The 15,911-nt window shown below is 41.9% G+C and overlaps 1 protein-coding gene across 2 annotated transcripts in view; it reads left to right on the forward strand.

The window, feature by feature from the left end:
- Positions 1 to 15,911, forward strand: part of NME7 (NME/NM23 family member 7) — a 634,381-nt gene that overhangs the window by 481,960 nt on the left and 136,510 nt on the right. The gene's annotated exons all lie outside the window — the stretch shown is intronic.

Consider the following 15,911-nt stretch of genomic DNA (forward strand, 5'->3'; position numbering starts at 1 on the left):
GTCTGCATTGAGGTGATAGTGAAGGTATTGTCTGCATTGAGGTGATAGGAAAAGACAAATTAGGAAATAATGTCCCCATAGGATGAGGTGTTTGAGATTTGTTAAAGAGATGTACCACCCAATGCTTCACTGGAGATTCGCAAGAGATAACATAAAAGCTGTGCAACAAACATCCACCAAAATCATCAAGCAGACTAATTGTTTTTACGTTTTTAATTTCTTTTAGCTATTCCAAAATATTTTCATGATAATGGTCTTTTGAGAGTTCGATTGACAGTTCCAGATTTGCAAATCCTGCGTAAAATTTGCATCCTTAATTTGTGATGGAATTATTGAGTGCAGCAGAAAGTTTCTTGCCTATCTGCTGTTTCAGACTGGATGTGTGAACTCTAAAAAAACATCGAAACAACCCTAGTGGCGGTACTTCACATATTTATCACCAGTCTCCAAACTAATCTAATAAGTGCTGTGCTTCGTGTCTTTTGACATATAACAAAATATGTGGAAACAAAAGGGAGCCAGAATCTTGGGCGTAAAATAGGATCCATAGCAGATCCTGAAAGTAGAATTGGATCCTGAAATCCACATTTATTTATTGAAATTGAATAGTCTTTGACCAGAACTGGTGTACATATTAAGTCGTTGCAGAAGGTCAAATACAGGGTTCTTCTTTACACATAGAAGAATAGATGATTCATGGGGTTCAATAATGAGAATGCAGACATGGACAACTCAACAAATATCCCACATTTACATGTTGGTGGGTAGGGGAGCATGACAGGTAGGGTAAAGGTGGTTAGTTTAGCCATGGTAAGGATTGATGGAGGAATGCGAGTGGTGGTTAAGTAACAGACCTTTTGAGCGCGAGGTAGTGTCAGTAAGGGAGTTGACCACTTTGAGCTAGGTTGGGTAGAGATTTCACAATCACTAGCTAAAGTAACTTGAAAACTATGTAATGAATGGAACACTTTACAGTTAGCAGACACAATGTTTGTTGATGCTAAAGCTGTAGAGGAGTGTGGCATTTATTTATGTAGGTAGCTCGGAGAAATGTTGGGAATCTTTTTAAAACCAAGAGTGAGAAATTGTTTTGGTCCTGTACGTTTGGGGGGACACAACTTAACTGGCCATGTAAATGACTGAATTGGCAGATTGTGCTGTTATTCTGGTGGCAAAGAGATCACTTTTTATGGAGACAAATGCATATTGGAGGTTAAACCACAAAGCAGCTGCAGTTATCAGTTTTACCCATCACTAAAGAATTAATCAAGGGCTTGGCCTCAGGAAGGCTCTCGAATGTTGACAAGTTAATATCAAGACTCTGGCGGTGGATGAGATGAATCGCTCCAGGTGTGAAATAGTACTCCTGGGTCTTTGGTGTAAGGGAATAAGATAAAGAATATGGGAGAAAGGGGAAAAGAAAACCAAGGGTCCCTGGGGTGGATGAAACAGAGATGGAGATATCTTAGTTTTTGGAGGGGTTCTGCATAGTCATTCCGGAGCAGATCACCAAATTAAATACTATTAGAAATTCCTGATTGGATGACTGGTGGAAAGGAGTGACATCACCATATATATGGTAAGAGTAACGAGGAACAAAACAGGAAAAGAGGATGTTGCTACGTGTAGTAATGTAAATGGAGAAGTTTCAGGACTAATCTTTGGGGCATGCCAATGGGTGGGAATGCCCACGTGATGGAACAGGAACAGTTATAGAGTTATAAGCAGAACCATTTTTTAGTCTTGCCAGTCATTCACATAGATCATAATAACCTAGCATTGTAGATTAGGTCATAGAGTCAAAGGCTGGAGGAAAATTAAGAATGGTGAGAATGGAGGAGAGATTATTATGATGAGTAGAGCTGAGGAAGTTTGAAGCATGTATGAAAGACATCTCAGTGGACAGTGGAGTGAAGTTAGCAGAATCCAGATTATAGTGGGAGAGTTAGGTTGAATTGGTAGAGATGATTTGAGGGAGCCTATTCAATACTAAAGGTTCTAGAGTTTTCCCGAAAAAAAGTTGAGAGACGCAGTGTTAGTTAGATGAGGATGACTCATTTCAGTTGTATTTTTTTAAAAAGTCATAAAGACCAAGTATTTAATACATTTCTTTTAAAAGCTAGAGACTAAGGAATAGTGGAGAGACCTAACCAAGCACTGAATGAGTGAACTGCATGTTTAGTCAGTTGGAAGGTGAAAGGGTTGACTTGGGCACACAACAGTTTAGCTGATTAAAGTATAGGAATGTCTTGCACAGGTGAGGTCTGGAAAAAAAATCATGTTGACTTGAATGGGAGGTGTTGGTGTGCGAGGTGCAAGAGGTTGGATATGGGGCCTTAAGGGGTGTACTGAGTGTGTTCCTAACAATGGTATTTCTGATGAGAAATAACAAGCAAAATTTCTAGCAGTAAGATTAGATGGTTTGTGGTAGGAATTGAAGAGGTGAGGATTGATGGTGTTGCATAATTTATGTTAGTTGGATTTACGAGTTGATATTAAGTCAAGGAAGTATGTAAATTGGCCAAAATCAAGAGGCAGAGAAAATAGTAATCCATATGGGAACTTTTTTATGAGCTGTGAAAGGTCTGCAAAAGGGAACTGTTGAATGTGTATTTGGGAAGGTATTCATGTGATTGCTTCTTTTGTGACTAATCTGTCACGTTTAATATTAAATTCTAAAAATGGAACATGAAAAATGGTACTATTGGATACCCCCTCACTACTGTAACTCCATCAACCTGTTTCAGCCATTACTATTGTGGAACCAAACATGTAGCAGCTTTCATCAGGACTAGTGGACCCTTCTTCTACACAGATGTATTTCTTAGGTTTTAGTCACCTATGGGGAAAAGCAAGGTTAAATATCCTTTCTGTAAGCCTGGCCTCCTTTGATCATAACACAATTTCCTCCGAGAATAAAAACAGAAAAAAGCACACCTCAGTTAATGAAATTGAATGTTATCAATAGCAAACCGTGGCATAAAGTGTGAGGTACTGCTATAATCTTTCTCTGTAAACAAACCCTGCTGGTGACAGGGGTGTTAAAGACCACACCTACCACGTGATATACATTGTAGGTTCTATATCCGGGGATGAGCAGGAGGAGACTATTATTAATAATGTCAGAACTATCAATCTTTAAATGAATTTTGGTAATGTTATCTAAATTTACTGTTTATCTTCAAAACATCTCATATTGGTAAACCTATCGTTTTGTATCGTACTTGTTAGTACTCATGTTCATCTATGACTCTTATTTTTTGTATTTGTGGTACACTTTCTTTTTAAGAGTCAAGTAGCTATTTATTGACAGAGGCCACATGATCTGTTTGTTAAACAGCATTATTTCATCCTGTATTCTAATAAAAAATGTGCTCTAAAATATCATCTGCACCACGTTTTGATTGAAAGTCGGACAACCATTTTTAGTCTTTGCTTGTGTTTGGTAAGCCCCCTTTTAGAGCTTGGCGGCCATTTCTTCTTGAACATCATCATTTAGAATTTCAGATGAACATTTCTCATCTCAAGAGATACCACTTTTGATTTTATATAGGGTAACATGTGTTTGTTACTCTTTTTGTTCCTGTAGGAAATCAGCTTATGGCCAAACGAGGCCAGGCGTACAGTTCGGTTATTTGACCTTGTTTTCTTCACTTGGGGCCAGATGTAGGTCACCAAATACCGGTCGGTAACGGCCGATTTCGGCCGTTACCGACCGGTATTTGGTGATTGAGATGTATGGGGCCTATATTTTACAGAATCGGTAAATTTACCGATTTGGTAAATTTACCGATTCTGTTAAATACCGATTCGGTAAATTTACCGAATTGGTAAATCTATATGTAGGTGGCACTGGAAACAGTGCCACAGGCCCCTAAGAATTCGTTATTTACCATGTAATACTATTGCATGGTAAATAACGAATTCCTGTGTACATGCACATCTGTGCATGTACACCTGTGCCATGTGGCACACATACATGCCCTCAGGGCATGTACGTGTGCCACATGGCACACAAGCCTGAATCAGGGGTGCAACAGGGCGTCAAAGTGACACCCTGTCCCCCTTGTTAATTCAGTAATTTTACCGAATCGGTATTTACCGATTCGGTAATTGCCATAGGTTCCTATGGGCCTCAAGGCCTATAGGAATCAATGGCAATTACCAAATCGGTAAATACCATTTCGATAATTACCGAATATTCCCGATTCGGTAAAAATACCTACATCCCGATTTCCAGTTCTTAAATACCGAATCGGTATGATTCGGTATTTAGGAATCGGTAATCTGGGATTACCTACATCTGGCCCTTCGTGTCTTGAACCTAGGGAAGAAATAAATGTACAGGGGTCCTTTAGGCGTGACGAAAGCCCCTAAATATAAAGTTACGCTATGGAAAGGTCTGAAACATGTTGACGAAGTTAGGGTATTGAGGAGGGTATCCTAATAGTAAATATTTCCTGCTCCCTTGTTAGACTTTGATCTTATATGGGTGTGTATAGTCCCCAAAAAAATCTGTCACACTAATACTTGCCCCAAAACCAGTTTACAGTTCACTTTATTAGATCTTTTATAGCTCATAAAAGACTCTGATACAGAAAAGAACAGAAAAAAAAGAGCTCCGGGTGAGCCTATGCTAATAAGGTGCTGACAAAGGGGTACCTCAGTGAAGGTGCATGCCAAATAATTTTGATGAAGGGTTACGGACTTTTCCCAAAAATATTTGTTTCTGTGTACATGTGGGGCAACTGACCATTCTATTCACTCTAAAACAGGCCTCCTCTTCTGGAACATTGGGAGACGTACTCTTCACAAAGCAGAGCCAGCCTGTCTTTTGTTTTTAGTAATTACTTTTAAAGGGATAAGGTACTGGACAGGCTCTATCTATGATATTCTCTCAATCCCCATTTTTAAGTGATACTGCAGAGATGAGAGAACCAAGTGCCTGTAGGCATTGAAGCATTTCTGGATGCAGGATTCCCTTCATCTGCGCAAGGAGGACCACATTTGTGATTTAAGTCCTTTGGTGCATAGCATGACGGTGACTTGAGTGTAGTAAGAACTACAGAATGGTAGTCGTAGATGGAAGACATTGAAAGTACTGCTGAATTTGTCAGAGGATGTTTAAGCTGACAGATGCTCAGGTGCATGCCAAGTCATTGTAGTTTTCCAAAGGATTAAAAAAAGGTATTACAAATATCAGAATGCAAACTGTGCATCCATCAGAAACCATGGATTAAATGGCCAATCTCGCCATCAGGTTAGAACAAAGGTAAGGTGAAAGGAGAAGGGGGAGAGGACCTATGCCCTATGACCTTTCATCCGGTGAGAGTACAGTCCCTCATACCTCCAAGACCTGAGCCAATGCCGTTGGAGGTCTGAGAGGCCTCTCAGCCCGATTAAAAGAGAGAGGTATAGGAATAATCATTTTAGCTATTACTTTTGGTAAGGATGACACCGTTTTACACTGTCCAGAGAAGAAATCAATGGCTGAGGCAGGAAACAGAGGAACCTCTTGATATGGAAGAGTCGGTGAGAATTATTAAGCCAAACTGCAGAGATTCTGTTCTCCATCGATACCCGGAACATCCTTCACTTTTGGTATGATGATTTTTAACGCCACCTCTTTCCGTGGCAGGCAGATACCCTGTGAGGACACAGAGAAGTTCATGGGCATCAGGGTTTTTATGATCAACAAAGTTTCCCTTTTTAAAACAAGAAACAGAACTGATAAAGTCAGTAGTTATTTGTATCCTAACCTCTGGGCTTGTATCTGAACATAAAATCGATTTTGAAATAAGGTGTGCCATGGCTAGCAATACTTCATTTATTGATTGGGAAAAATCGTATTCTTATATTTCAAGCTCAGAACTGTTTCTCATGCTATGATGTACAGGCCATTGACAATGGTAAGCCCAAGCTACCTACTTGGTATAATACGGTTTATATGACAAAATTATCTTTACTCCCAAAAAAAGATAACAGAGCTGCATTCCAAAGTTAAAGATATGTTTAATGCTGTGGGAATTGGCAGACTACCTTTCCCACACCCTATTAGAAATAACCTTTTCAGTTTATCCCACCAAAGAATAAGGTTGACAGTTCATATGCCATACATAAATGGTTATATTCATGGCATAATCTGTTTTTTTCTGTAAACCCAAACTTTGTAAATAGTTCCTTAATAAGGACGTAAAATATCATTACAAGAACAATACATTTGGATCAAAATATTATGTAGTCCTACATCAGGTCTGCAACACTATCTCCTCAATCCTTGGTGGAAAGACAGACATCATTTTTGACTCAAGAAAACGCAGAACTTTAACCAGCAGAATTTCTGGTGGAAAAATCTAAAGAAGGAGGTAGTACGGTCGCTTGTGCGACACTATGGTTGCGCCACACTCATCAGAACATTTTACCTAGACATTCCGATGCTTTTGCCAATGCCACCATAGTCCTAGCTCACACATATCCGTAGATTTAATCACAGATGGATATTCATGCAAGAATGATCCATCTAAAAACCCTAGTGGATTCCCTAGCTAAAACAACACACAGCGATAAGAAAAATCCCCCCCGCCCCCCCCCCCGACAAACACCATGCCTCGGACGACGGACATCCATACCAGAGGTATTTTGAAGCAAATGACTTAAACTGAAGATTACTGAGTGAAGAACATGCGGTAATACTACATACACTATTGTCACTATTAATAACAAGGAGAAAGCTTCCAGATCAAACCTGGTGAAATATGTACCTGGAATCAGGCCTGGGATTCCAGAATCATATGCGGAAATTGATGAGGTAGAACTGTTTTGCACATGTTATTCCCCATTCCAAATGGGGCCTAACTAGTATTCCCTGTAACTCCACATCCAAGAATTACTGCTTTTTAGAGTATCAGTAAATCCCTGGTGATATTACCACACCCGAATTACCTCTGCAGTTATATTGAAGGCCTGTATTTTAAACTCCTCTATAGCAGTGACTAGCTTATAGAAACAGTGTTACCCTAGTTTTATCGATGCGGGCAACAACAAAGAAGAATAAGATTCCTACACCAATCATATATTTTTTTTAACTAAACTTTCCTAAAACTGATTTTTCAAAAACAATAATGACTTTTGGAAATTGAATCCATATGCTGTTTATTTTCGTTTTACTCAGTGCTATATTTTTTTCGTACTTTCATGCATAATTGATTATTGTGCCTTTCAGTGGAACAATTGTTAAACCGGCGTGGATATTTGTAATTAGGGCTTGGCATTTTTATCTATTTCTATTTAAAACGGTAATTGTCTTGATAGCTTAGAGTTTCCTAATGGCCCTGATGCAGGGACTTTGTAACGCTCCCCTGCAACTCCACAGGAGTCCTGTGATCAGGGAATTAAATGCTATAATTTGTTAGAAATTAACCAGTCCCTCTGGCTTTTTAAAGGTGTGAAACTTTTCTCGATCTAATGTGGCTTTGGCAGAGCTGCCAATGTACCACCTGCTCTTTGTTGCAAGGTGATATCGTGGGCTTTACTTTGCTTTCTGTTGCCCGGGTCATTTGTTCGCAAATAACATGTTTATTAGTTGTTACTGCAATTCATTAATGAAGCAAACGTGATGTGCACTTGCATTTATGAATCTTATTTAAATTACGTCTGTTAGATGAGCGGGTCTCTAGTTGGCAGATGTAGGTACCTTTGACCAAATAGGGACCCTTGCATCTAGTCGGGGTAAGTGGGTACACTCCAAAAATAACCCCTGCTCACCCCCTTGGTAGCTTGGCACGAGCAGTCAGGCATATCTCAGAGGCAGTGTGTAAAGCATGTGTGAATACATACAGTAACCCAGTGACAACACTACAGATGGACACCACACAAGTTGTAGTATAAATAGAAGTATTTTTATATAGACTTAACACAAGATCACAAACGACAAAATTCCACAATACTGTACTTAAAAAATGGTAGAATTAGTTTTGTTCTCCTTAGATGTAAAATGCAACACTTTAAGTTCAATGTACCTTTGGATCCGTAACGCTATACAATGAAAGTGTTGCAAGGAAGGTGATGCGTCGGTTCCTTACACGCAAGAACGGTGATGTCGGGTCCCTGCTGCTGCGTAGGGGATGCGTCGGTTTTTCTCGGCGTGGGGAGGTGATGCGTTGGTTTCTTACTGCGCTTCCGTGGTGATGCGACTAGCAGCGCCGTGATGCGATGAAGATCCAGTGCAATGAAACAAAATGGCGTTGTCTTCTTGATGCGACAACGATGCGTGCATGCCCGATGGCCGTGCGGCGACTCAACGATTCTTCTGAGCCACGACAGGCCCTGCGACACATTTCTCCGGTGATGCAACGGTGTCTGATGCGACGGCGACACTCTTCTCCGGTGATGCAAGATGCTTCAGCGATGTGATGCGACAGCGGCGACACCCTTCTTCAGTGATGCGACAACAGTGGCTGCGGCGGTGACACGCTTCTCCGATGATGCGACGGCGACACTCTTCTCCGGCGATGCGAGGCGCTTCTGTGAGGCGAAGCGACAGCGGCGACACCCTTCTCCAGTGATGAGACAACAGCGGCTGCGGCGGCGACACGCTTCTTCTTCTGGAGTCGCGCTTCCAGCTCCTTGTGACATGCAGTCCCTCTGAAGGCCCAACACAACAGCAGGCACTTCCAAAGAACTCTTGGGGAGGTGGTTGGTGAAGTCTGTTGTCCCTGAGACTTCAGCAGGAGGCAAGCTCAATCTCAAGCCCTTGGAGATCCTTTACAAGTTCATGAAAGTAGCACAAAGTCCTTTCTCCTTTCTTTGGCAGTCAGGCAACCACTGCAGGCCAATCCCCCAAACAGCAAACAGCTTAGGGATATTCTCCTCCTCAGTTCGTCTGGTTCCTCTCCTCAGCAAAGGTTCTTCTTGATCCCAAAGTGATCTAAAGTTCTGGGGTTTGGGTCCCCTCTTTTTTACTCATTTTCCCTTTGTTCTTTGAAAACAGAGAGGCCTTTGCCTAGTCCAAACCAGTTCTGGAGCACTTTGTTGACAAGACTCCTTCTTTCCTTTCACCGTGTAGGCTAGGGACATCAGACGTACCACAGGAGGTGGAGACAGCATTGTGGAGGGAAGGCACAGCCCTATTCAGGTCCCATATGCAACTCCTCCCACCCATCTACATGCAGATCTCTCTATTCAGCCCTGTGCTGACTTGCCCTGTCTCCTTGAATCCCCTAGTCCCTGTCACTCAAACTCCAGACAAGGAATACACAACCTAGCAGAGGCAGGTTTGGATAGTTAGGCAAGAAAATACCTACTTTCTAAAAGTGGTATGTTCAAACACAGAATGTTAAAATAAACTTCACTACAAGATGTATTTTATCATTCTGAGTTCAGGCATACTAAACCAGAATTTCTACCTAGTTCCCCGAGTCAGTTAGGATTATAAGATGTTATAATCAAACTGCCCATTCTGGCCTATGGGGAACAGGTAGCCTTGAAATAGTGAAAAACGAAAATAGCTGTAATTCACAATTAGGACATGCCACATACATCAGGGGATGTCCTACCTTTTACCTACAATGCACCTTCCCTTGGGCCTACCATAGATGTGACTAATATGCAGAAAAGGGAAGGTTTAGGGACTGGCAAGTGGGTGCACTTGCCCAGTCAACATGGCAGTACCAGACTACTGCACACAGACTCTACATTGGCAGACCTGAGACATACTTTTACAGGCTGCATCTATGGGTCGCACAGCCAGTGCTGTAAACCCACCAGTAGTATTTAGTTTACAAGCCCATGGCACACTCAGTGCACTGTACTAGGGTCTGACAAGTAAACCAAACCAACCAATCATGGAATCACTAATCCATACATCAATTTACCATAGTGAGCACTTGCACCGTTGCGCTGAATAGCAGTGGCGCAGTGCCCAAAGCATCTATAACCAGAAACAACACCTGAGGCAACAGCAAAAAAATGGAAGGGAGACCCATGCCAACAGTGCCAGGTCTAACAACCTAATTCTGAGGTTTTGCAGGATTACATTGTATGTACTTTCTCATTCCTAAATTTACTCTCTGACCCATAATCACTAAGCAGTCACTCACGTAGTGCAGCATCAACCAACTTTTGAGTGGCTAAGCTCTTCTTTCAGTGGCAGTTGCCATGTACCGAGGGTGGTGTGGTCGGTGGAGGGAGGTGGAAGGAGGTGAAAGAGGGACACAAAATAAATAAAACACTTACCTCACGACGCGACGTCCCCCACCGGTCGTCTCTATTCCAGGCAGGCTCCAACACGGGACAAGGAATCTGCAATAACCAAACCTGGTGCTGCTCTCACAGCATGAGCAGTGCCAGGATTGGATAGAGTGTGCTCTCTCACCGCTCCTAAGACCACTGGAGGTGTGCGCTTTCTCTAACTCAGCTGTCTAAGACAGCTAGGTCAGAAAAGTTTAAAATGCATGGCATGTCTGGCTGGCCATCCCATGACGGCTGGCTAAAGAGACATGCGCATTTCAAAGCGCACCGTTCCCTGCTCCACGCGGCAGCACTGGCCACACCCCATCCTGTCACTCAGTTCAGGACGGGCGGTTGCTGAAAAATAAAATAGTAATAAATAAACTTTATTACCATTTTATTTTTCAGCTCTGGCCTGTGGGGTGATGCTCCTCTGCTCAAACAGAGTCGCCCTGTCTTCTGGGCCAAAGTTTTACACCACCAAAGCTCAAAACATTCTCCGTTAAGTAGCACTAAAAGCACATTAACGCACGTAGAGTTTGGTTTTTCAAGACGACAGCAGCACAAACATACATCGCAGTGCTTAATTTGTAAAAAAAAACATAAGTGCCAGGCCTTTCGCCAGGAGGCCACTGCAGCTTGCACCACACATTGCCCCTGCTATGCTGCCAATGACAGTGACAACAAGACTACTAACCATCACACTCCTAAAAGTGTTGCAATTCGGACTATTTCAGGCCCTCAAAGCTATAAGAATAGCTTGGGCAGTAGATAATAATAATTGTTGATGTATATTGAATTAATAATTCACTATTATCGTGGTCATCTTTTAATTAGCAAGATAGCGCCACCTTGTGGCAGACTGTCACAAGCGCTGGTGTTGACAATTATGTGCTGGTGCCGAGCTCCGGAAACCACTGGCTCAGATTAAGCACTGAACCGTTGCTAAATAACACCAATCTATAACTAATAAAAGGACGTGAAGGTGCTGAAGAGTTCCAGAACAAATTGTGTTTTAAAATAGCACTAAATGAAAGCACCAGCGAAATTAACACTGTATTCTAAGACCATGGCAGCCACCACTTCCCGCCCTCCCCTAAATAGAAAGCTGTGCAGGAAAGTATCTACAGGTGAAGGTGACACTGTTTGTGAAACCTGAGGAGATCAAACAAAGTTGTATGCTAGGAAGTGACATTCGATGGTGGCTCCTTGATCAAATAGCATCCTCCCTGAGCCCGCTACGGGCAGTTCGGAAGATATTCTAGCTCATGTTAAATTACTTGTGATACTGCTACCGTTTTAATTTGAAATTGATAAGAATGTCTGGCTGAAAAATGCCCATGCAATTTTAACAATTGTTACAGAGAAAGGTACATTATTCAATTGTTATTACAATGACAACTTGCGGTTGCGCATCTTCTGACAGCAGGCTCCTTTCAGAGCACGCGTGCAGAAGTGGCTGAGGGGTTACAGAGCATACTTGCTTCATTCCTACCTTGTGTGAAGGAGGCCATCCTAGCATCACACCCTGATAGTAGAAGTTTGTCAAACAGGCCCTAGTCAGCAAAATGTTAGGACAGATTTCCAGGCTGCTGCCCACTTCCCTTATCTCTTGGGTGCCCTTGACATCATATTGTCACCACTTGGTGACATTGCACCTATATACAGAAACCACAAACACATACTCATTAAATCTATAGGCAGAATGTGATGCCACATGCTGAGTTACAAGAGAGCGCATGACGATTTGAACACTGTACCATCAATAAACACCTTAAAAGTGCTCAGTATGGAAAAAGACTACTACTATTTAGGTAGGACACACATAATCATAACACTCCAAGAGTAGATGAAATGCATTAATGTTAAACTCTGTGTGTGTGTGTGTGTGTGTGTGTACATATATATATATATATATATATATATATATATATATATATATATATATATATATATATATATATACCCAACAGATTCTGATTTTCTACCTCCTTCTTTCTAGTGGCTTATTGTTGAGCATACTATGGGTCTGATTTATATATAGGCAGAGAGGATACCCTGTCATGCCCTTCCGACACAGCCCTGTAGAAAACAGCAAAATGCATTGATAGGAACCAGTGTCATGCCAGGCAGTTTCCCACTCCTGTCAGATGCAGAAGTAAATACATATGTTGGGAAAGAGAAAGGTAGCAAAAAAAATATTATGCATTGGCGCTTCATGAGTATGCAGAAATGTATTAATGTACATATCTGCATGTGTATTTTGTTATCCGCGTGTCTTTACGTCTGAAAATCTGCAACCAGGAGTACTCCTGGAATTATTTGTCAATTCCACGAACGACTAAAATTACACAGTTCGTCGTCATAAGCTTAGGTCTGAAGTTTCTGACTGTTTTTCTATCATTTATTTGTTTTTAAGTTCCTTGTAGTGGAACTGTTAAATAAGTTTATTCTGTTTCAACATTTCTTTTAGTTTTACATATTTTACATTGGATTCTGTTACATATGAACATCACATGGGATGAGCAGGTTTGGGACCAGCCACTCCTTTTGTTACTCATGGTGACTTGTCATTTGGCGGTTAGAATAATGTCCACTACACTTGGAAAGGCCACGGCAGCAACTGATTCAATTAATACAAATGAATGTTGCAGGGAGTGGTCACCACCAGCTCATCTGATCCTTTCTCTTCATAGCAGTCAGTGGCTCCAGGACCCTGACCTCCATCTCTGATGAGTTTGAAGACTCAGTGGATGTTGATGAAACCAACAGTCATCAAGGTCGATTCTTTAGTAACTGCCTCTGGTCTTGTGGTGAGGACACTACAGCCTTAAGGCTCCATTAGGGATCACCTTGACTTGGCTGAGGGCTTCCACGGAGGGCAACGTCAGGATTCGGAACAGCAGCATAGAGGAAGGTCGGCAGTGCTTCACAATCCTTTCTAGCATAGGCCTCCAATGCATTGCAGAACCGAAACAAAGGATAACTGGGAAGCAGTATGTGTGTTGGGGGTGTTTTTGTGGGTTGCTCTCATCCCCTGTCTTGCAAACACCATTTTTACACTGAGGGAAAATGTTCAGTGACCGATTCCCTGGACATTTTCTCTGAATAGGAAATATTATATTTCTTATGTTCTTTCCGCGCCATAATATGGTATGAATCAATTGTCCTAAACTGAGTTAATTTCGAAATGATATCCTCAGGACCCTCTACTCCGTGTGTTAGTGACTAGTTTAGCAATTAAACAAATGCATGAAAAAATAACAGGGCAGCCAATAACCTCATTTGCTTCAGTATCCGCCATTTTACTATTACTACAAACTCAAAGTGAATATAATTCTTCTCACTAAAAATCTACCAAGAACATACATAAAGACACAAATCTGAATTTCCTGAAAAGTAATTCTCTGTGTGTCCAGTTAAAATAGTCGTTTTTCAAGAGACGGATTATTAACCATAAGCCCCTCTTGTGTTTGTTTTTCATACACGTGATTACCAAGAGTATTCTTTTTCTTTCGATTCTTGCGTCATATAACTAATAAGCAGACGAAATCATTTGGCAATGTGGATGTTTCTTTTGTGTTACAAGAATGTTTGGAAAGGAAGGTCGCCTCTCTATCCATTAAATGACCAATTTGAACCTAGGGGCCCCCAGCTGCCTGGCTGGGTTTCCAACAGGGCCCCAGAATTCGTTTCTCTCACACCTCTTTCCAGTCTAGGGAAGGTGAACATGCGTCAAATATGCGACTCTTCTGTGGCAAAAGACTTCGGTCCCTTCCTGTTTCAGAGCCATCTGTCAAAGCTGTTTTCGCTGCTCATTGGCTGCGAAGACAAAGGGCGGACAAGCTTGTTCCTGCCGTCTAGTCTGTGTGCCTCCTGACAGGGAGCGTGTGTCCTTTTTCACAGGCCATATACAAAGAAACGTGCCTTCTGTTTAGTAACCAACTGTCAACGTGGCTACCTTAGTTAATACATTAGCAAATATTTGTTCCCACAGACAACCAGGAGCCTGCCTCCATGGGTGGGGTGCCTGCAAGGTGTGCATTTCATTTTGATCATAAAAGGACTACAAAGGGTTGGGTTTTGGTAGAGCTTAGATGCAGAGGCAAAGAAATTTAGGCAAAGAAATTGCCTTGCGCCATCTTGGAAAGAGAAAGAATGTTATACCATGGCACTTTAATAGTTGAGAAGGGCAGGCAGAGATGTGCAGGAGATTAACTCTTGTTATTTTAAAGAACGCTTTGTTCGCCCTAAGTTGGCAGGGTATGCCCAGACGTGGGTCCCTTGCTCACTTTGCCACTGGATTCAAGCTAGCCTGGCTGATGATGGCTGATTAGCCAGAAACCGGTCCCAGGATGCGTGTTTCCGGTCCAGGGAATACATGGCTTGGCAGTTAGGGCTGGACTGTTCCCATGAGGCACAGGGTCAGACTGATTTGCATATGGCCATGTCTGAACTGGGGTGGTGGAGTGAGCTAAAGAAGGATGATGGATTAAAGCCAGATCAGTTGACTGGGGTGAGTGTTTGATTGGCTCAAACGCTCCATTCATCATCCCCTTTAGTATCGCATTTAGAGAACTCTCACAGTCATTAGTGGATCACCCTTATAAAACAGTGTTCCTATCTCTCACATTTCAGAGTGCTACTTGGATGGGAGAGGATAACAAGAAGAGTGCCAGTGGAAAAATTACTGGAAAGAGTAACCAGGGCTGGCTTTAGAGCAGTATGACCGGTGCAGCCCACCTGGCACTGCCTGTAGGGGGTGTTGTGTGTACAAATAAGTAATGGGTTTAAAAGCACCTGCTGCAGAGTTCCTTTCTGTCCAGCAGTTTTTGAGGCAACAATATAAAAGTCAAGATAACTCTGATTATTAATGCTCCTGCTGGAGAGAGAACAGAATTTTGTCTAGTGTCAGTTTTGACTCATCATAAAGTAGCGCTGAGGGTTAATATGCCTTCTGCCAAGAACATGTACCATGCAGCTCACAGACCTGTATTTTATGTGGATAGCTCATTGGGCTTCTGCTTTTTTCACAGAGATCCTTTTGTTACTTGCAGTTCATAAATTACAATCCTAATATGTGATCTGTCATCAAAGAGCTGCATGCAATGTGCATGGTATAGTTTAGATCGTTATGTTTTGTCGCCAGTCTTTCATTTTTCGAATGTTGCTAAAATGCTTAGTATGGGTAGAAATACATTCGTATTAGAAAAGTCAATCTCAACCTCGGTGGTACGTTTTATATCCTGAGTTTGTGCTTCTCTGGGCCAAACACTTTTAAAATATACTGCCTTCTAGTATATGTGATTCCTATGCCTTGTAATGTGCATTGTCGTATGCAACATTGCGTATTGACAGATTCACACACATAACATAACATGTGTATTTGTAAAGCGCATGTTCACCCAGAGGTCTCTTGGTGCTGAGTAACAGATGTTCATTGTTACCCAACTCAATGGTACTCATTTTATCGACCTCAAATGGATGAAAGGCTGAGTGGACTAGCCGGGATTTTAACCTGTGACAATGAGGTCGAACACAGGCCCCTGCAATGGACGCATTAGTCCACTGAGCCACCAGACCTGCCTAGTATGATTTAGTGTCTCTGAATAATGTGTGTGATGTAAAGTTCTCTGACACCCTACACTGATAGGAGTAGCGCTATAAAACGATGACATTCTTGA

This window comes from Lissotriton helveticus, chromosome 8 (assembly GCF_964261635.1).
Source record: "Lissotriton helveticus chromosome 8, aLisHel1.1, whole genome shotgun sequence".
In the NCBI taxonomy this organism is placed as follows: domain Eukaryota; kingdom Metazoa; phylum Chordata; class Amphibia; order Caudata; family Salamandridae; genus Lissotriton; species Lissotriton helveticus.